This window comes from Camelus ferus, chromosome 5, assembly GCF_009834535.1.
Source record: "Camelus ferus isolate YT-003-E chromosome 5, BCGSAC_Cfer_1.0, whole genome shotgun sequence".
Classification (NCBI taxonomy): domain Eukaryota; kingdom Metazoa; phylum Chordata; class Mammalia; order Artiodactyla; family Camelidae; genus Camelus; species Camelus ferus.
Window position 1 is genome coordinate 30,382,950 of NC_045700.1, and position 22,012 is coordinate 30,404,961.

Here is a 22,012-nt window from a genome sequence, read left to right on the forward strand (position 1 = left end):
CAGACTGAACCACAGCTCTGAGAACTGAAAGAGAATGGGAGCCCTCACACTTGGAATGAGATCCAGTCTCCTCCATCAGCTCCTTCCTGCCCCTCCAGCCTCACCTCTTCCCACTGAGTGGCCTCCAATCCCCTCAGCCTTCTTACTGGGAGTGCCAGGCAACAGCCCTGCCTGGAACATTCTTACCCAAAATAGTCACTGGGCTCCCTTCCTCCCATCATTAGGTTCACTGCTTGAATAGCACTTCCTCCCACCCTGTGATAACTCTTCCAGATGCCCATCCTCTGAGGGTGCCACGGACTGAGGTCAACTCAAAGGCGCTCACCTTTCCCATGAGTCATGCTCATTCTCTCTCATGTGTCAACTCACAGGCAACAGAAAGAGCGGTTGGATGTTCCAAGCTAGAGCTCACCGAGCAAAAACCAACTTTGAAGTTAACAAGCCCTGCTAGCACTTAGCAAAGGTGGGCTTGGACATGAACATTCAAGCACCAGAGTTAACCAGCCAGTCCTTGTGTGGTTATGTGACTTGCTCTTTTCTTTTTCCTCCCCCCAACACCACACACACACACACACACACACACACACACACACACACACACACACAGTTTTATTTTTTAATCAGAGGCAAGCAACCTCAGAATTGGAATGTGGAAACAGGGTCATAGGTTACTGTCATGTAGAAGAGGGATTAGACACATTCTGAGCATCTCTAATGGCAGAATGAGGCTCAGTGGAGAGCAAGGTGGGTTACAGAGAGGCAGATTCAAGGTTAATACAGACAGAGACACATTTTATAACTAGAGCTGTGTGACTTAGGAATTTCCTTCTTGGTGAGGTAATAGTTGCTGTAACTCAAAGGGTACAAAGACGGCTGCAGAGCCTCTGATTAGGAATGTTGGTGACGGGAAGGGCTCAGTATCCCACAGTCCTTCCAAATCTACAACTCTAAGAGATCTTGAAATAGTTCATTTACTACCAATTTTTGTTGAATCATTTTGCTGAATCAGCATTTCCTAAAGTCATTATGACTCACACATGGTTCATGAGCAAAGCGTTTATCTTCATATCCCAAATGCACTCAGTTTGAATCTTTAAGAAAGAAGATAAATTTATAAACAGGGAGTTTATTTTTGCCTTTCAGAGATAACTTACATATATTTCTCATATTTTAACTCTTTCCTATGATATGTTTAAAAAGAACATCACTATAGGTAGTATGCTTGGACAGCACTGTCAAAATGTCCTCAAAACCCAGGGAGTCAAAATTGAAGTTCTGCTCTCTGAAATAGCCAGATAAATCCTCTCATTAGCCTAAAAATCTCTGTTCTGCACCCTGGGCTCAGCTTACACCTGTCTGGGGCTACAGAGAGGACTCATTAAACTTCTTCTTAAAGGAGTAGGAAAATTCTATTGTGAACCTGCCATATGACCCTGGAAAAGTTATTTAACTTCTCTGAGCCTCAGTTTCCTCATGAGAAGTATAGAAATTATAACAGTACCTGGCATACAGAGTTACTGTTAGCATTAAATTAAATAATACATGTAATATACTGTCTGCAACATCTGACACATTGTAAATACTCAAAGAAAAGTTAGCTACCATTATTATTCTTATCATCATTAGAATATATTGTGCACGCACACATACGTATATGCAATGGAATACTACTCAGCCATAAAAAAGCATGAAATGTTGCCATTTGCAACAACATGGATGAACTTGTAGGGTATTATGCAAGGTGAAATTAGTCAGACAGAGTAAGACAAATACTATATATCACTTATATGTGGGGTCTAAAAAATAAAACAAACTAGTGAATATAACAAAAAAAAAGAAGCAGATTCACAGATATAGAGAATAAACTAGTGGTTACCAGTGGGGAGAAAGAAGCAGGGAGGGCGAAGATAAGGGTATAGGATTACAAGGTATAAACTACTATGTATAAAATAAATAAGCTACAAGGATATACTGTACAACACAGGGGATATAGCCAATATTTTATAATACCTATAAACGTAACCTTTAGAAACTGTAAATCACTATGTTGTGCACCTGTAACTTACTAATATTGTACATCAACTATAGCTCAATCAAAAATGGTTTTTTAAAGAAATATAATGGGATTGACACCCTGGATGCACCAAATGCTTAGCATTAGAATAGCACAAACATTCCATGGTCATCAGTGTTTTTCTTATTGTGCCTCAGGTGTCACCCATGCTGGCACAGGGTACATGAGAAGCTGTATGAAAGCACCTCTGGAATGGGTAATATTTCCTTTGGCGACCCTTGCTACAAGAATTGTGGTTGGTGGACGAAGAGCATCAGCCTCACCTGGAAGCTGGTTAGGAAATCAGCTTTGGGGCAGCAGCCCTACCTTTGATTCAGTGCTTAGGGCATGTGTACTGGGGGGAATGTGAGAAGAGTTTTTATACTTGCACCCAGTTTATTTTTTAAGTGAACACTAAGGATATTAAGTTCTCTTTAAAACACTGCAGCCTTCCCATCTCAGCCAAACATTCTGATGAACTCGGCATATTCTAGGTGCTCTTGGGCAGTGACAGCATAACTAGGGCTGTTTTTCTAACGGTATGTGATGAGCCAAAGTAATATGAATATCTTACTATAGAGGAAGCTGTACTTTAATTTAGATGAAACACAAAAGCATCTCTGTATTGTGGTCTTCAGAAAATCAGCTTACCATCTTTCCAGCAACTAGTACAGTGTCTGATGTACAGTAGATGCCCAAAATAAAATTGATAGGCTTATTAAAAATCTGTAGGTTTTCTAGTTTGTAAAGGATTAAATCCAAACAATTTATTCTGAAATCCTATGCCTACCAAACTCTGGTCATTCTTCAGATAGGATATACATATAACAGAAAAATACCTATAGCCATTATTTTATAATAACTGTAAATGGAGTATAACCTTTAAAATTCTGAATCACTACATTGTACATCTGTAATTTATATAATACTGTATATCGACTCTACTTCAATTAAAAATATTTTTAAAAAAGAAAAATACTAAGGACTATGTCTTAAAATTCTCTCTCATGTAGAATGAGTCTGAAGATAAGCAGTCTCAAGCTAGTATGCAGCTTCCAAGCATTATTAATATCCCAGTTTCCTTTTTTCTCTATAAACGTTAACATGTGATACCCATTCTTAAATCACCTCTGGGTCCAAGATGGCTGCTAGAGCTCAAGCCACTTCATCTGTATTCCAAGTACCAGGAAGAAAGGTGGAAGATAAACATGCACCTTCTTAGATTCCCCCAGAACATTTCTGCTTCTATTTCATTGGCCAGGACTCATCCACATGATCACACTTAATTGCTAAGGAATTTGGGAAATGCATTATTTAATTCTGAGCAGCAAGAAGCTCAGCTAAAAATCAGGGTTGGGTTACTAAGAAGGAGGAGAAGAAAAGATACTGAGGGAAGTAGCCAGCTGTGTCTGCTAAAGCCTCCAACCTCACTTCCAGCTCAATCTACTGTCCATTCGCTTTCACTGGTCTGGTCTTTCAGACACTCAACTGCTCACTGTCTCCCAAATATGGCTCTGTGTGCCCTTGTGCATCATTCCTCCTGGCTTGGAGTACCTCCCAGTTCCACTTCACTACTCTGAGGTCTCCTACTTCCAAGGCTCCCGTCAGGGCTCTCCTCATCCACAGAGCATCCTTAAACCATTTTCCACTGAAATCCAGAAAATGTCACTCCCTGTGTTTTACCTTGTTATTTAAAATTTACCTCTACAGTGACAATGTGAGTCTGTCAGGCATAGGGCTAATTTTGTTTTTAACCAAGATTCTGGCAACATAAGTTCTTCGTGTATTGTGAATATCAGTACATATTTATTTTTGTTATCAATGGCAGTGATAGACAAGAGCTGGACTCAGAGTTTAGAAGTTCTTCCAGCTGGTCAAATTCCTTCTACTCCTGTCAGTAGATTCATGAAACTAACCCTCTTTGGAGTTCGTTTCCAAAGAAACATAAAGATTTAGGGAGTGGCAAATTTTATATAAAATTCACAAGGGACATTAAAAAAAAAGTGTTTATAAGCCTTTCTTTTGTGGATGAAGTCAAGGCTTCCTCAGTAGTTTCTGGTCTCTGTTTAACTTTGCAAAGGTTACTGAAGCTGTTAGAGTCAGAGGCCAGAAAAGCCCTAGGGACAATCTAATGAAGTCTGATCGCCCCATTACACAGATGGGCAAACCGAGACAAACTAAGCCTACAGATAAAATGTGTTGGTCCAGGTAGTGCCAGAAATAGGGGACTCTTCTCCAGAAGTAGTCCTGGTCCTTACCACTAAACCACAGCACAGTGCTGGAGGACCTTTTTTCCATTTCTGAAGAGGTTGGAGATGATTAATCATCTGTTGGACCATCACTCTCCGCTAGCCTCTCCCTCTGTCAGCAGCTCAGATTCAGACTCTCTAACCAATTGAAGAATGCTAGTTCTATGGAATTTACACACTAAAAAAAAATTCAGACTTCTGAAGGCCTTACTTGAGAAATGGGGACCCCAAATCTTAGCTTACCCTCCTTGTCCAGCCTTCAGCCTGGCATCTAGGAAGCAACCCCAATATCTAAGCAAATGAGTCATTTTCATTGCCGTGTTGTATTTACAGTTTAGAACTTGCTGCTGTTTTGTGTTTTCTTTTCTTAGATCTAGTCCATGGTCTAAATAGAGAGGTGACATCAAACAGTTGGGCAAACACAGCTGTCGGAAGCCGCCCTTTGCACCTTGGGAAAGCAGCTGGTCCTCCTCCAGTGATACCCGGGAGCATGCTCACCCAGAAAGGTCACTGGCTATCAAACAGAAAGCCTGCTCGGAGGTGCCTGAGACATGACGATTGTTTGGAGTCCACTAATGCTGGTTTTACTCAAGAGTCTGTTGTTTTTCGAGGCAACCATGGATTATTATGACTACCAACATTTGCTATTTATTGAGTGTCTACGGGATAAACAGAAAAGGGAATGTGTCCATCTTCAAGAAGAAGCTGGCAAATACGCTATGTAGGCTGGGAAGAGGGGTACATTTCATTCTGGCTGACCAACAGATGGTCCCACAGCAGCCCTTGTAGGTCTCACACATCACACAAACCCAGTCCTCGTTCCCCACCTGGGCCAGGGAGATGCGGGATCTTCAAGGGCAGAGGAAGTGAGGGTGGGGGAGGGGGGTGTTGGCCACAGCCCTTGAGTCACATGTCTCAACAACTTCTTTTATTTCTGGAGAGTCACATGGGCTTAAATTGCAGCCAAGTCAGTAAACTCCTCTACAATAAACAAGTAACTACAGACTACAAAGGGGACTCAAAAATGCTCATTCTGAAAGATGCCAAAAAATGACTCCAACCAGATTCTTCATAGCACCATGGAGTTTACTGAAAAGTGGAAGAAACTCTAATATCTTTGAATCCCATCTCCCCATTCTCCACACAACATTCCTGTTGTGGCATAATTTCAGTGCCAATTTGAACCATTCCAAGGTCTGGGATTCCTCAGTTTTGTGAGGCAGGTTTATTAGTAATGCCTGCTTTGGTTCTATAATTGTTCAATAGGAAATCTTTGAATGGCAAGGACCCAGACTAGAGTAAGAAAGAGAAGTAAGAAAATCAAATTCTGCAGAGTTTTGTAACTTAAGCAATACTATAAACAAAATCAAAAGAAAACAAACGTAAAAAAATTTGCAATACAAATGAGAATGAGGTTAATTTCCCTAATATACAAAAGCACTTTATAGCAATTTGAAAAAGAAATCAAAATGAGAAAAGGCTATGAATAGGCAGTTCAAAGGAAAAAAAATAAAGGACCAATAAACAAAATGAAAAGAGCTTTTTTTGTGCACATTATTAGAGAATTGCAAATTCAAGCAACAAAATGCCGTTTTTCACCAGTGCTTAACTAATGGCAAATCATTTGATAATACCCAGAATATGGAAAAATAGACACTCATACTTCTTGAAGAGCAATTTAGTTATGACTATCAAAATTTTAAATGAACACAGCCTTTGAAATTTAGTTCACAGGTCACTTTTGTAAGTGCACGGAAATATTTTCAGCAATATTTGTAATAGAGGAACGTTCGCCAACAGGAGAAAGTAAACAACTTAAATGCTCATTGATAAGAAATTGGGGTAATAAACTGAGGTATATCTAGAGCTGTTAAACCAAATGAGGTAGATTGATATGGATAAATATAAAAAGACACCTAAGACATATTAAGTGAAAAACACAAGGTGTAGAAATGTGTGTATGAACTTATTTAAATAAAAAAATTATATATGCTTGCATATTCATAGAAATTTCTGCAAGAAGACACAAAGTGTTAGCAGTAGTTACCATTTATTTAAAATTTTTAAATGCAAAGGCTATACCGTATTTCATCTCTAGACACACACATACATAGCAAGTAGAAAACATGTAAGGAGCAGAGACATCATAATATAGTTCAGGAGGGAAAGAGGAATGAAATCGGCAAAGGGCCCATAATAACTTAAAAGCGTATTTTAAAATTTTACTTCATTAAGAATATATCTGTAATGTTCTTTACAAATATCTGAAGGGGAAAAAAGAAATCAAAAAGATTCATTTGACTCGAACACGGGTTAACCTTTATAAAATCTCTTAAAATAATCAGTGAGACAATGACTCATTTTTTTTTTAAATGTGAAAGACCGTAGTGAGTATGGATTAACATTTCCTTGGAGAAATTGGATCTACTTGGTAGAACATTCTTCTACTAATCTTCCTTGTTTGCCAGTTTTCTATTAATATCGTCTGAAAGGAACAGTTGGGCTTTCATGGCGTGTTTCTCTTTGTTGTCAAACACAGCTGATATTTCATCAAATTAGCAGCTTTCTTTGTGCTGGGAAACAGTCTTACCTTCCTCACCCGGCTTTGAAAAACTCTCACCAAAATTACTGGACCTTTTGTAAATCATGGATCTCCAACAAAATGTTACTGGCAGATATTCTTTGAAACTTGCAAGGAGTGAGTCTTCATTTTCTGGAGAAAATGTGTTAAAACCCTTCACTCTGGGCTGTGGACTGGGTTCTCAGATCTGCAGTGCGGAATTCTCCCTTAAATGATCTTAAACTTGCTCCTCCTTACCGATCCCCACTGACACCTTTGGGACTTTCTGTGCAAAATGATTCAGAACCCATCACCCAGACTGCTTGGTAAGAGCAGAGAGGTAGACTCAGGTAACTTGGCACTAATTGCCCTTTCATCCTTCTGATTCAGGAACTCACAGCGATAAGATGATGATGATGACGCTGAGCAATGAAACGTAATCATTAATTAAATGTGGGTGGGAGACAGTTCTTGCTTTGGACACCAGAGTAAGTAGCTTACCTCTTCGTATGACACATATTTTACTCTCATATTACAACTGAGTTTTAAATACATATAATGGATTCCTCCCCCAAGCACATCTAGTGAGAGGCTTGCATCTAAATCACTTCTTAGGAAATTTCCTACCATGAAAACTGGTTAAAACTCTTCAGTAGACAGGCTAGTTGGCTACTTCCAACTTCCTAACTGGAAGTATGCTGGCCACAAATTAGCCACAGGAAGTTTTATAGGAAGGAAGAAACTATCAGCATTACATACTCTGCCACCAACAAACCCCAGGAACAGTATGCTTCAGCAAGATTTCTGATGGTGTCTGGATGGATTCCATTCTGAGATACTCTGCTGGCAGAGACCTTTCCGGCAAAGACTGCTGCCCACTGTCTCCTTCCACCCACGCAACAAGCCTGTTGTTCTGGTGTCCTCTCTCTCCACTCTTCTCTGCGGGTGTCTGGAAGGCAAGGGCTTTTGCACAAGTGTCCATCTCACTCCTTGTCCGGTGGCCTTACTCATCCAATAGGGCGTGTGAGGTCTCCCGGTTTTTCCAGATGCTAGCAGGTGAGTGAAGCCTCAGGTATTGCTGACTTGGCCACTGGCTACAGCTTTTCTCCACAGCTCTCAAAATACACCTTTCTTCTTTGGAAACTTTGCATTATTTTTATTATCTGACAGCTATCCCATATTGAGCACCTGTATGCTCAAGACCTGCACTGTCCAGTACAGGAGCTTGGCTCCTCATGTGGTTACTGAGCACTGGAAATGTGGCTGGTTCAAACTGAGATGTGCTGAAAGTGTAAAATACACAATGGATTTTGAAGACTTAGTACAAAAGAATGTAAAATATCTCAATAATTTTTATGTTGATTATAGTTGCAATGATAAGATTCTGGATACACTGGGTAAATAAAATACATTATTAAAATTAATTTTACTCTTTCTTTTTACGTGTGGCTACTAGACAATTTAAAATTACATATGTGGCCCACGTTGTATTTCTGTTGGATGGTGTTACTCTGGACACATGTTCATTCACTCTTCCATCCTTCAAATATTTATTGCGTGCCTCCTAGGGTGCAGGCACTAAAGCAGGTGCTAGATGCATGGTGGGATTTGTGAAATACTCAAAGACAGATAGGAAATAAGAAAGCAAAAAGATAAATAATCACAAAACTGGGTGAGTGTGATGAAGAAACAGCAAGGGTATCACCATAGATAATAGCAAGGACCAGATGGTGAGACCTATTTATCTAGATTGGCCAGGAAAGATGCCCAAGGTGACATTGGTATTGAGACCTGAGTGGGATGAGCCAGACACATGAAGAACAGGAGGAGGAGGACCTCAGAAGAGAGAAGGCTGTGTGTACAGACCCCTTGGGTCCCGGAGCACTATTGGTGAAGGGGGGCCATTGGGTACCACGTGGGGCTGCTCATGGAAGCAAGTGGGTTTATAGGTCAAAAGAAGCGTTGGGATTTTAATCAAGGCAAATGGGAAGCCAATGAAATGATATAAGAAGGGTGATGGCTTGATCCATTTTATGCTTAAAATATTCTTCTGGCAATTATGTAAAGAGGCAACTGCAATAGTCCAGCTTAAAGGAGTTAGTACCTTATTCTAAGGTGGTAACAGTAAAAAGTGCTCAGTATAAAGTATATTTACTCCACTTGTCCCCAAGTCCTCCAGCCCTCTGGGCTCAAGAGGAGGCAAAGACTGTAAAATGCAAACAATTTAATAACTAGGAGAGTCTAGCTCCCTTCCTCATATTTCAGTGGAGGGCCAGAGAGGAAGTTGTATTTTCCCAGCGGCTCTTCTCACCACTTGCTCCTGGTCTCTGCTCTAGACACAACACTTGATCCCCCATCGAAGTCCTGTGGGCTGCCCCAGCTTGCTCTGAACATGGCCTTCCCTTGATTCCCTAAGGCAGTGTTAATACAAGTCTAAGGAAGCTGTAAAGCCCCACTGAAGACACAGGAAAGGGTAACAAGTAAAGGGAGCACCGAAGAGAAAGCAACCCTCACTTGATTTCCAATATGCCCACTGGGAAGAGCACTCTGGGCTTATTCCCCCATTGCTTTTCCCTCTAGTTCCAGGTCCAAACTCCTTTTCTCGGGTTTCAGGGAGAAAATTTGAAACTCCCATTGCTTCAGTACTCAGACCAGCTACCTTTATACCCACTTTATCTCAATCTCTCCTATCCAACTGGGCCTGGACTTTGCCTGTCCCAAGTAGATGGCCCATCAATATCCTCTCCTAATCAAAGGGATACATTTTCCTCTGTTGAGGACCTTTCACATGGAAGAGTCTGAAATTAGGTTATTTTAATAAAATTTTATTCCCTCCACACTTACATGACCTCATTTAATTCTCATTCTAAAGTAGACGCTATTCTCATTCATAAAGAAGAAAAGTGAAGCTAAGAGATGGCTGAGAGTATAATTTGCTTCAAATCCTACAACCAGTAAGAGATGAAGAGAAGAGTCAAAAGTGAATCCAGTTAAAACCCTAGCTGGCCACCACCAGCCTACACCACCATCCCTGCAGAGATGGGGCCCAAGGGCAACGTCATTCTTCCCCTCACAGCTCTACCACCTGGTCCCTTCCCTTTTCGAAATCCACTTTTTGCCTAGATAACTGGAAATTCAAGAACACATTTTGTAGACTCTGTAAGACCAAAAATACATCCTAATTTAGTGCTATTTTCCTCCTGAGAATAAGGTGTGTTTTTTTTTTCCCTCTAAAGGATAAATTCTGTGTGCCAGGAGTCGGTAAGTCATTCGAATTTATTCTATTTAATTTTAAACAAGCAATAGTGTGCTATGGAGATCCCAGGTGAAATTATGTCAGATGGCAATTTCTTAAGTGAGCTTAAGAGAACGGTCAGAGTTCAGAATACTTCCTCCAGCTAAGCAAGGCTACATTCACACCTTAACAGAAAATAGAAAGCAAAGACATGAGCAAGGCTGGTGGTGGGGATAGTAGGAGTAATAGGACAAGGAGACAGAGGAGTCAATGCTTGCTGTTACTTGGTGACACACACTGTGCCAAGCGCTGTACGTGGACTGACTCAGTTAATCCTCACCTCAACTCTATTAAATTGTTGCTATTATTATTGCTATTTTACAGCTGAAGAAACTGAGTCTCTGAGAAATTGCCCAACTTGCCCAAGGGTACAGAGTCTGTACTTTCTATTTTAAAAACATGTGGACTTCTAAAGATGTTTAGTAAGATAAGCTGACAGAAACCTGTGTGAAGTCAGTTTCCCAAGCCTCTTCCAGATAATAGGACATCTAGAAAAGACAGGCATCAATTGGGTGTTAACCAAGCGTTGGTGCATGGACAGATACTGATAAATTAATTAAGGCAAAAATTAAATTGTATTTGGGTTGTACCATTTAATCATTGAATTTCTATTCAACTCATCACAATTGAGTGAATTTAATTGATTCATTCATTTACTTGTTTACTTATTAACTGACATATGCCAGGTACCACAGGGTACTGAGGGTATAATGATTTATAAGAGACTGTACTTCAAGTCCACTGCCCTTGAGGGGTTTGAGGGGTCGAGAGACCTGGCAGGGTGGGACTCCCCACCCCCTGCCTTCTTAAGCCTGGTACCTCAAGGCTAAGGTAACAGAAGGGGTCATTCTGTGCTGTGACAGAAACAGGTATTCTCAGCATAAGGAAAAGGATGTGTGCCAGCACGTGTGCAACCGTCCCAGTTTGTTTTTCAGATTTTCTGCTCTCAGGTGGCTTCCTTTCTCTTTCTCCTTTTCCAGTTGTAGGATCAGAAGCTCCCATTTTCCCTTATCTAACAGGGGGCCCATGGAGGAGCAGAAAATGATTGGCAACTGATGCCTTAGGCTGAGACACAATTGGACCTGGAGCCTTGCGGGGTGGAGTAGCTGGGAGGATCTGGGAAAAGAGAGTCAGAAGAAGGGAAGGACTATCCAGGAGGGGATGTAGGACTCAAGAGAGAGCACACTCCATGTTAGGTATTGAGGGTGGCTAGGTGGGTGGTCCCAGAGAAAATTCTGCACCCACAAATATTTTATTTTCAGCAAAATAACATTGTCCATCTTGTTGAATGGTACTGAATTTGTAGTTTTAGAATTTTGATTTGTAAATTAATTGGCATATAATGCATTGCACATATTTAAGGGCACAATTTACGAAGTTTAGACATATATATATATTCATGAAACCATCATTGCAATAAAAATAATGAATATATAGATTACCCCAAAGTGTTTCCTTATGTCATTTTATAATCCTACCTCCCATACATCCCTAGCTGCCAATTCCTAGCCAACTACTGATCTGTCATTCTAGATTACTTTGCATTTTCTAGAAATTTATATAAATGGAATCAGGGAACATGTAGTCTTGTTTTGTCTGGCTTACACTCAGCATAAGAATTTTGTGGAAAGAAAATTACAGTAAGTCATAAACCAGGAAAAATTTGTAAGGTGGCTATCAATTTATAAGTTTTATCTGTTGTTAATTTTGTTTCAAGTGACTATGTAGTAACTCAGTGATTTACTTAACAAAAAAGTTTTTTGAGAACCATGCATCAATAGTTTGTTTATCCACACAACTGCTGAGGGACACTTCCAGTTTTGGACTACTGCAAATAAAGCTGCTCTGAACAATTATGTACAAGTCTTTCATAAGGTCATATATTCTGCTCTTTTTTCACTTGGGTAAATACCTAGTAGTGAAATGGCTGGGTCATATGAGAGGTATAGGGTTAACTTATTAAGAAACTGATAAACAATTTTCCAAAGTGGTTGTATTATTTTTTACATTCCCACCAGTGGTGTTTGAGAGTTCGAGTTCCTCCTCATCCTCACCAACACTTGGTTTAGTCAGTCTTTTTTAATTTTAGCAATTCTAGTGGATATGTAATGGTAACTACTTGCGGTTTTAATTTGCCTTTCTGAATGACTAATGCTGTTGAGCATCTTTTCATGCGCTTGTCATCCGTAATATCTACTTTGGTGAAATGTCTGTTCACATCTTTTGCCTTTTTTTTTTTTTTTTTACTGAACTATTTTCTTACTGCATTTTGAGTTCTTGATATACTCTGCATGTAAGTTCTTCATAAGATACAATTTACAAATATTTTTGTCCCAGTGTGCAGCTTCTCTCTTCATTCTCTTATCAGCATCTTTCAAAGACATCTCTCAAATAGCAGTTCTTAATTTTGATGCAGACCAATTTGTCAATTTTTAAAATTTTATGGCTCATATTTTGGTAATATATCTAACAAATCTTTGCCTATTCCAAGGGCATAAAAATTTTCTTCTACTGTTTTCTTATGAAGCTTCATAGTTTTATGTTTTACAGTTGGGTCTATTTTCCATTTTGAGTTTATTTCTGCATAGGGTGCAAGTATAGATCAAAGTTCTTTAAAAACAGTTCTTGTGAAAAAAAAATAGTTCATGTGACTCCAGTTTTAGAAACACAATAATAAAATGTTTTCTCGAGAAGCTTAGCTGCCAAGGGAGTGATGAGTAGTATCAAGAAGGGGGCATAAAATCAAGAGACTTTAAAATATTTTTCTTTTTTCTTTTTCTTTACTAGAGAGAATTGAATGCAGTTTTAGGTTCTAGAGAGGAAGCCATTTGAAAGAAAGAAATTAAAAATTCAATAAAGAATATTCTTCCTGTTAGCATGGCAGTTCCACCTTGACCATCTTAACTATCACAAGTATATTCCCAGCATCAAGCACAGTGGCACACACATAGTATTAACATTCTGTTTAGATCTTTTTGAGTAGGTGCTCAATACAACATTTTGGAAGGAAGCAAACAATTGAGGAATTAATGCAAGAAGAAATGGAATTAACAGTATAGTTATGAAAGGAGCCTTGAATCAGCCTCAGTGAGCGGAGGAAACAAATTCTCAGAAAATGGGCAGAGGGAGGTAAATATACAGCTAAGGGGGCAGGAAAATCAAGAAATTAACACCTCATAACCTTGACTGTTTTTTTGTTTTGTTTTGTTTTAATATGAAGCAAGGTTGTCTGCTGAGCTTGGGGGAAGGAAAGCAAGGAAAATGGAGGAGGAGACCTGAGCTGTCCATTGAAGTGTTGCAGTTCCTCATGTGGGCAAGGAGAAGGAGCACCTGCTGTGTGCTGCACTGGGTATTTCAGGAGACTGTACAAAATGGGATTCCTGTCTGTCACTCAGTTATCAATGCATCTACCAAATCAGGGTAAGGACAATCCCACTGTACTCAAAGAGAGAAAAATTTCACCCAACCAATGGAGTGACATTTTAATACCAAGCGCTTTTAGAAAGTTCCTGCGGTTAGCAGTGGGTTATGGGGATTAGCCATTCAAAATTAGCTATACTGCCATTTTGAATAGGAAATTCTCTCAGAAATGCCTCTCCTATCATATTCTATAAGCAGTTGTGTCAAAATCTGCTCTTTAACTCTGAGGCTTTTCCCTTCCCTAAAATTATTCTTTGGGTCTAAAGAAGGCACTTTTGAAAAGTGCATTTTCAGATTATCATATCCCAGATTCCTACTTAGAAGAGGAGTTTTCTAATTCACAATTCTCTTAAACCTCTCTTGAACTCTTCCCAAAATCCTCTGCATGGAGTTGTTGGGACAGTACCTTTCATAGACACCAGGAGAACTAAGCCACAGCCGCTGCCATGATTTTACATGAGAGTTAAACTTTCTTTTTGGAGACTGCCCCCCAACACTGAATTCTGGCTTGGCTTTTGCACCATACCCAAAATGTTCCATTTTCAGAAAAATTAAGATTAACATTATTTGGCATTTTCACACTCCCTCCTCTCCCTATACCTGTTGTCTTTACTTCTGTTGCATGTGAACTAGTTCTCACCATGAGACAGCTGAGGACGTTCAATCAAATAAGTCAATGTTACTCTAAAATAATGCACTCCATATCGGTACACTACACTGACATGGATCATTCAGGTAATGTCGTGTTTTGGGGAAGAGGGTCAGAATATGTTTGTTGTGATTGAATAAATACATGTGTGTCCTTAGTTTAGTCTTATTTAGAATAAAACCCAAAATTCCCCTTATGGTTTACAAGGCCTAGGTGATGTGGCCTCTCACTACCTCTCAGACCTCATCTCCCATCCAACCCTTGTGGATTCTACATCCCACAAAATATCTTGAATGCATGAGTTTTTCCTTTGAGTCGGAAGCCTCTTTAGCCACATCTTTTGGCTCATCTTCTTATCATGGCTTCACAATACAATCCACTTATATTGCACTACTTTTGTCCCCCTAATAGGCCCTACTTTTTCATACTTCCTTATCTTTTCGCATGTTTTCTCTAAAATCTTATTCCTCTTTTCCAACTGGTTAACTTACACTCTTCTTTTAAGACATAGCTCAAATGCCACTTCCTCCCCAAAGCCTTTCTTGACTTGTCCCCTAGTCTGTTAACCAAGTTAAACTTATTATCTTCTGTGGTGGTGTAATTGTTAACTTGTCCAGACGCCCTACATGACAGAGTGGTTGTCACCAAACCCCACTCTTCTCATTGACTGTGATACTGTGGTATCTGGGAAGGGGCTGTCCAGCCAGGAATTGTGTTTCCCAGCCTCCCTTTTATCGTGAGGTGGCCTTGTGACCAGCTCTTGCCCATGGACTGTGAGCAGAAGTGAGGCATGCCTCTTCCAGCACTGAGGCCTTTAAGAAGCAGACATACCTCCATGCTCTCTGTCCCTGTCTTCAGGCTTGATGCAGTTGACAGCAAGACCTTGGGGATGGTAGAGTCACAAGACGAAAGGACCTGGCCATCAAACTGGAACACCTGCCTTGGACAATTATGGGAGAAATAAACAACTTCAAGGAGTCTCTGGCTTACTTTGTTGTAAAAAAAATTGTTACAAAAGTACAGAAAAAAGATGTATTGGTTTACAGGTGAATAGGCAAATCTGTAGAAAAGTACTCAGTTGAATTCGTGGTTCTTGTATGCTGAAAGAGTCAATGGGCTTATTTAGGTAGTCCTAGTATTTGACGGAGAAAAAAATAAAGGTCTAGACAACTAGAAAATCTCTAAATACATGTGAAAGTTCAACTCAGGGCTGTTCCCTATTCACTCTCTTTTCAAACAATACTTTGGAATTAATTTTGATACCACTGTTGAGTGGACTAGGAATTCAAGAAATACGTGCATACAGAATATTACTAATTATGCATGCATATAGAACATTATTACTATAAATGTATAATCACTAGCAAACGTTTGAAATGTCACTGTTCTCCTAAATCTACTTTTAAAGTAATACTTAATAATACTTGGTATACCAGTACTTTTATGATAATGTAACTGACTACTATTAAGTAACTTGAGCAGTAATTTTGAAAGAACAAACTCAAGGAAGGAATAAAGTTTCAAGTTCAAACCAGGAGAACCTTCCAAAAGTGTTTGTTTAAAGTTTGAAAGAAGAAAAGAAACAGACATGGTGGTAACAAAGGTGGAAGGGAGAGAAGGGGGAAAAAAGGAGAGGCCGTTCTATTTAAGAAGATTGTTACTCTGAGGACAAAGATCAATGGTACTGAAATTTGAGAAACTGGGAAGAAGTCAGAGGTGGGTAGTAGAGAAGATGAATTTTTCTGACATCTACATCTCATTTCAGACATCTGAACAATCACATAAGCAACATATGTCTGTAGGTGACGTGAGTCTAAATGAAAAGCAAAAAGGTGATGGAGAGGGAGGTTTGGAAAAACCTGGAGTGCCTTGGAGTAGCAGAGTGGTGGCATGTCTCAAGAATTTCCATGGTACAGGGGTGAAAAGAGAAGTCAGTAGACATAAGTATGAAAAAATATCCAAGAGAAGAACCATGCTATGTGTAATAAAAGGGAGAGATGCTCTGGCATAGATTTATTTCTTAATAGGTCTTGGGCCATTACCAGGGTACGCAGGTCAGAAATCTTATGACTAGAAGCAGAAATACTTCCATCTGTCATGTTTCTAACACTGCACAAGCTATTTGGTCATAAATCTTCCCCACAAGATTAAGCAACTTGGGAACATATGTGCTTTCATTCTCTACATCCCTGACCCCTAGTACTGTTTCTAAGACATGGTAGGTACTCAGGTATCTGTTGAATTTTATTTTGCTATTGAATAGAGGAAGATGAAAGACACATTCTTGGACACTAGAAAAGGGGAGAAGGAGACACATTCAGTATCAAAAAGAGTCAATGGGCTTATTTGTAGCTAAAATACTGTCCCCTAAGAAAGCTAGATGTTTGCACTTAATGGATATTTGGCCAGGTTATTGGTCCACTGAATGCTACTCACTTCATTTGTGCTGCCTTTGAGCCAAGGAGGGTGGGAATTCTGACTCTGCTTTCATGCCGTTGGGATTCGTGCACATATATACTTATCAGCCTTGCACTGTGAGGGAACAGATACTAATAAATATCTCTGAAACATGTCTTAAATGTCTTAAATGAAATGAGCAATGTAGGCTTAAATTCCAGACACCTATACAATTTTTTCCTCCAAGGTCTCCCTCCAAAGAACTTATCCAAAAAGCAAGATTCTTAACACTGTCACCTTTTCCTGAATTCCTAACATGGGCTATGCAAGCTGGTATGGTTATACTTTGAAGAAACAAAAATACTAAAAAGAAAGAAAGCACAAGGTTTCCTTTGATTTCAATGAGTAGACTTCCAGCTCATTTCCTTTAAAATACTGCCTCTGAATTGCAAATTACTTCATGGTCTTTTTTTAAGTGAGCTCTCCTCCTAGACTGACAGAGCCAGCTGCAGCATTGTACTGTCTATGGAAATGATATCATCAGCACTCTGTCCTTGAATAAGACCACGATCATTACGTTTGGCTCCTTTTCACATAGCAGGAACCGAATATACGCTTGTTTACAGCAACAGTATTCAGAAAGTTCTCACGTTTGTACTTTAGCAGCTGGCAACTTAAAATCAAAAGAAAGTTTAATATGAACTACCTGAATCCCCTTTAAAAGTAAGAGTCATTTTAATACATTACTAATGTTTAAAGCGTTAGCTTGTTTTCTAATATTCAAAGCAGTAGGTTAACTATAATTAACTTTGATGTTAAGTCAAGAGTCAAAAATTATAATTTATTTATATTCATTACTCATTAGATATATTCCTTATATTTCTGTTCCAACTTACTACCAAAATTATAACTCACATACTGTTTAATTATAATTAGTTTAATACCAATTCAAAAACTTAATCTGATAATTAAATTATTAAATAAAAATGAAATAATTTTATAGCTACAACTCAAGTCATTTTTATACCTAGCATACACGTTAGACTTTTGCATTTCCACAATTCCATTCCCTAGAGAAAGCCACTGCTAACCATTTGGTTTAATTCCCTTCTGACCTTTATTCATATATCACCTTTGCTTTTTCATGGATAGGTTCCTAAATGTTTTCATTTTAAAGGGTAGCAAATAATTTTGTCTGTAACAAACAAGTTTGTTATTTAATTAAATGATAATATAAAAATAAAACATTTGAGAGCCACATTCACCAGGAAAAATGTTGTATAAATTTATGCACATCTTTCATTAAGTAACATTCTCAACTAGCAAATTTCAGTGAAGTAATCCATTAAACCATAAATAATTTTAATTTGGCCTTCATTTATTGAATACAAAAAACAAGCAGGTGATTTTATAATCTGAAAAAAGATCTTACATTTCCTAAAAAATGACTACTACTCCCTCTCTAAAATACATCCTTTAAGTTTTATTAAAATGAAGTCAAAATGTTAACACATTTATATGTACAATAAGGCCACTACATATTTAAAATTTATTTCTATCATTAGTAAATCAATTTTTTCCACTTTTTGTCAATTATTTTCCCACTTTCAAAAAGTGAACACATTAAAAAATTCTAAATAAATGTAAATTTTAAATTAAGTTAAATTCTAATTAATTAAACGTTAATTATACTGCCTTTTTTTCACCCAGTAAATATGGGAACTTACAGAAAAATGCACAGGAAAAAACACCAACTTTACCTGTTTTTATTTTACAAGGTTCCACAGAACATCATTTATGAAAAAAAGGGTTCCATTGCTAAAAAAGTTTTGAAAAATAAGGAAGTTGAGGTCTTAAAGCACTGAAAATGTTTACACAGCAGACCCAAGTTTATAACCCAGTTGTCTCTCCGTCCAGTATTTGGCTTACTATATACCATCTTGCTTATACAAACACTTCTTGAATACCTGACTGGTGATACTACTTCTTTTTTTTCTAACTCTCACTGCATTTTGCTTCTATCTTTTGAAAACAACCATCTGAATGGATATTACCTATGGTCAAGAATCCTTCAAAAGCAGTAAAATATCAACAATAAGCTAAAAGAGTAGTTCATACCTTTACATCCACCATGATTGGAGAGAATTCTATCAAAATTATTCAACTTTGCAGTTAAAGTTTGCAAATGGTATTGTATCAGTGAATTAATTTTTACTAATCACCTTGATCTCTCCTCAATAATGCCCCTAAATACAGTTAGATGAAGAGAAAACAAATGAGTTGCATCTTATTTACTTATGAATTAGAAATATTTTTGTATTTTTCCCACCCCCCATTAAGATGATTCTTTAAAAACAAACAAAATTGATCCAACACTGTTTTCTAAGTATTAACGTAACATGCTCAATATAGAATTATCTGGCATGTACAAAAGTATAAAGAATGAGAAAAATATCAGCCATAATGCTGTCATCTTACAACAACCTACAATACATAATGTTATGATACATTTTCTTCCTTTTTTCTATGCTTTTTTCCCACGGTTGAGATCATACTAGATGTAAAAGTTTGTATCCTTTTTTCCCACTTAACATGTCACAATCATCAATTATTTACCCATGTTGTTAAAATCTCCTTGTAAAAAAAAATTTAATGGCAGCATGTTTCATCTTATAATTTAACAAATCCCTTAATATTCTGGACATTAATGGACACTGGGTCTATATTTTGAATGGATTAACACAGGACTTTCAATACTTTTTTACCTTTAAACTGTATGCAATGTATGGCTTAAGTAGGATCCTACAAAAAAGGTAAAATGTTAAAGACACTTAAAGGAAATGCAGGACATATATTCCAGTAGATTGAAAAGCCAATCATGTCCTCTTTATTAATCCTATCACATCAACTGCAAACAGTTCATTGGGGGAAAAAAGGAAAAAAGAAAGTCACTATCATCCACTCAGGGAACAGATAAAAATATCCTACAGCCATTAGTTATAATTATTTTCCATCTCCTCCATCATAAAAATTTTGAACAAGAGATAAACCATAAAGAAAGCCTAATATATCCAACTAAAATTTTTAATTCTTCTGCAACCAACTTAAGATACCACTTGATACCACAACAAATGTAAAAAATTTAATGGCACATGGCAAAAGATCACTATGCTTTAAAACAACTTTCACAAAGCAGTACAAAGGAGATAGAAATGTACAAAGGAGAAAATTTATATAATAGAAATAACCAAAAATCTATGAAGATGTTCAATCTCATACCTCAAATACACAAATGAGGTATCACTTTTCACCCAGAGATTAGCTAAGAATTTAAAAGAATGAAACAGGTAATGCTTGAAATAAACAAAGATGTGTTCCTACAACTTCAAAACTTGTTCATCAAAAGCAAATTTCTTACAAGAGATAATAAGATAAGAATTTCAGTCACAGGAAAGAGTACAGTCTATATTATTAAAATGAATATAAACTCCTATTAAATGAAGAACCTTTAAAAGAAAAGTAAAAGGACTCGGATTGAAGGCTGATAATTGTAGACTGCTACATTTGCAGGAAAGCATTGAGGCAGAAGACAGGTCACCTGTTAGATGACTGTGTTAGGGATCACTCTTCCCCCCACATTAAAAAAAGATCAGCTGGAAGAATATTTTGTAAGTTTTTTTCTCCTTCTATTCTTTCGCAAAAGAGTCAATGATTGGCATAGGATGGATACATTACAAGTGGAATAACAAGTAAACTTTGCACAACAATTAAAGGCTAAAGATCACAGAAAACTCAAGGGTAGAGAGAAGTTCTGTGCTGCCCTTTGTTGGATGAGGGCAAACAAGTGAACATAAAGCACAGCATGGGGAGAGCAGTGATGGCCTGTGAAGAGTAGTGAGCAGGTTAACAAATCGTAATGTAATATGAAATGTCTCAGTACAGAGATGCCATGTGTTTGAGCAAAGAACTAACCAGGATTTGGGTACTATTCTGGGAAGACAATTGGGCAATACGTCAATAATGCCTTTTAAAAATCCACACATGTTTACACAGCAAATTCAACTTGTAAATTGAATAAAAAATAAATTCAATTATTAACTGTATTATTTTTAATGGTGAGAAATAAGGGACAACTTAATATGTATCTACAGAAGACTGGTTAAATAAATTATGATAATCCAAACAGGCAAACACAATACATCCATTAAATTAATGTTTTATACGTAAAAGATGTTCATTAAGTATGTTGTTAGAAAATTATCCAGTGTTTTGGAATTCTGTGTTCAAAATATTGATTCAAATATATACCCATTCCAAAGTGTTGTTACTGGTTTTATTAACATAATGGGACAATGAATGATTTTAATTTTCTTTTTTGCTTATTGTATCTCTTTCCTGATTTTCATTCAAAGAAATTATGCATTTCTTATGTAACTTTTTACATTAATGAACACTTTTATATGCTAAAAGGATAATTATAAAAATTAAAGGGGCAAATTGGGAAGTCTAATGGTCAAGGACTGATAATATTTACTATTTAAAGAATTTAATCCATTCACTAGAAAAACACTAAGATCCTAGTAACAAATGAACAAAACAAAAGAATAAGAGGAAACTGAAGCGTATTAAAAAAAAATAGTCTCAATCAAATAAGTGCAAAATAAGACAACATGCTTTCCTTTTATTAGAGTGGAAAAGTTTTTTTTTCCTTAATACACAATATTAATTAAATATGGAATAATAGGCATTCTCAAATTGCATCAAACCATTTAATCCAGTAGTTTCTCTTCTGGGATTCTAGCCAAGAGAAATGCTCTGAACTATGAAAAAAACTTGCAGTGGAAAGTATTCCTTGTACAAGAAAATAATGGAAATATGGTGGAATATTATTTGGGGATTTAAATACTAGAAGAATCCAAGCATTGGATCTGTTTCAAAAGATTTCATCCATTTTGATATAGAATGATTTGCTGTAATGTAGAACATAAGGTCACTATGCAGCCCAACTCATTGGAATCCTCAAAAGTTTGGTTCCAGTCACAAGGAATGTATTCAAAAGGCCTGCCAGAAGCTATTTTACGTGTGAAAACATCATTCTTTTCTTGGGACAAAGGTTATCTCACTACCACCAAGAGGATATTCCAGATGTGGAAACTAAAAAAGGGAAGGGCATAAAAGATCAAGAAGATGACACAGATCTTCTCCCAAAGAGCTGTTGTACCATTTACTATTTTAATGTCTGCAGAGGCTTACAACAAACATCTGACATTCCTGGCATTCCTAGATGCAGATTCACACAGATTTCAAAGAAATAAAATTTGTACATATTTATTTGCACTGCATGATGCTTTTAGGCCATTTTTAGGGAAACAGGTCTTATTTCTACTAG

At 37.6% G+C, this 22,012-nt stretch overlaps 1 pseudogene; it reads left to right on the plus strand.

Moving 5' to 3' along the window:
- Positions 1–22,012, plus strand: part of LOC116663621 — a 544,445-nt pseudogene that overhangs the window by 334,242 nt on the left and 188,191 nt on the right.